Source organism: Cynara cardunculus, unplaced genomic scaffold (genome assembly GCF_001531365.2).
Source record: "Cynara cardunculus var. scolymus isolate 2C unplaced genomic scaffold, CcrdV1 Un_Scaffold_5746, whole genome shotgun sequence".
NCBI classification, from domain to species: domain Eukaryota; kingdom Viridiplantae; phylum Streptophyta; class Magnoliopsida; order Asterales; family Asteraceae; genus Cynara; species Cynara cardunculus.
The window spans coordinates 1-1,568 of NW_020202571.1; positions in this window are offsets into that span (position 1 = coordinate 1).

Sequence of the window (1,568 nt, forward strand, 5' to 3'; positions counted from 1 at the left end):
AAGGTTCTATTCGCAAGACCTCAAGAGTCCTTATTTGAAGACTCTACCTCTCAGGTAGTGATTACTTCACTCAGCCATCTTCAAATCCCATCAACAACCTACGGTCGATTGGAGTTGGCCCCTGATCAACCAACCTCTTCTACTCCAACAGACCAGCAGATGACTCAGCTTAAGGAGTTTTCGACCAGACTAGAGTAAAAATTCCTCTTCATACCTCTAGTGGTGGTGAGTTTGACTTCCTTTCTGAAGCTGAAAGATTCGAGGCACTAAGGGCTGAAAAAGAGCTAGAACTTCAAAAGAAGCAGACTGAAGAAAGCCTAAGGCTTGCCAAGTCACTAGCTGCTAAAGTCCTTCCCAAGAAATCCAAGAAAAAGGTGAGTGCTATCCATGCCCAAGCCAAACTTCTTCAGATTGCAGAAGCTGAACTTAAAAAGAAGCAAAAGGTCGAAGACAAGGATAAGCAATGGAGCAAAGCAAAATTGAAAAAGAGACTCAGTCCCCGCCCAATTATCAGCGTCAGCATCAGCGGACGATCTAAAGACGATGGTACTCTTGTCTCAATGCTCATCACCAGGGATAATCTTGATGTCGTTTCCGAGTATCCTTCCTACCTTGGTCGCTATGGATACAGCGAATGGATGGAGATCAGGAAAGCCATTCAGCAATCCAAGTCAAGACACAAGACACTTATCGAGGACACCATCAACGAGCTTATCAAAAGGATGTCCAGGTATGTCAAGGTCCCTGACAGGCCAACTCTGAATAAAGGTAAGAAGAAGAAGACAATGCTCATTAATCCTAGTGAAGGACCATCCCTGAGGAACGAACATGAAACAAAGTTCTCCTTAGATGAAGTCCTAAAGGGTCATATGAGTATTGACACTTCTATGCTGAATCTTGACTTGCCAGTTAAGAGTCCCTATACACCCAACACTGTGCATTTCAAACCTGAGTTAGGAGTTATATTTCTTGACTATGAAGATGAAGTCAGATTTCAGAGAATGTCAGAATTGCCTCTCTGTCCAACGGATCACTTGGTTTATCTCTTGCAATGGATAGAAGACAGCATGCCTGGAAAAATCATCGATCTGAAGATTCGAAGAGAGCTCCTACGTCGAAGACAACTTGGTGAAGATGTACCTGTGTACATAGATCTAGGTGTTTCAGATTAAGTCTCTTTGTATCAACAATCCACTTTTCCTTGTAAATCTTTTCTGTATCTTCTTTCATTGATTGTATTTACATTTCTATAAATTCTAAACATGTACTGTAATACTTGTATTATTTTCATTGATTAATAAGATGAGTATTCCATGTGCTTCACTGAAAAAGATCCCTGAAAAAAGTAATAGGGACACAAGTCTATGAGTTCCAGTGTTACTTTTATCATTCATTGACAATCTATAAGTCAGTGAATAAGCTTTCAGTTCCAGTTTCTGTACTTGTATTTTTTTCTTAGATATAACATAAGAAAACCCTCAAGCTGAGACTGACCAAAYTGAAAAAGAWMMCAAWATAGTAAAAAGGGACATGTACTTTATATGTTTCTTTTCCTTACTATTATTTGA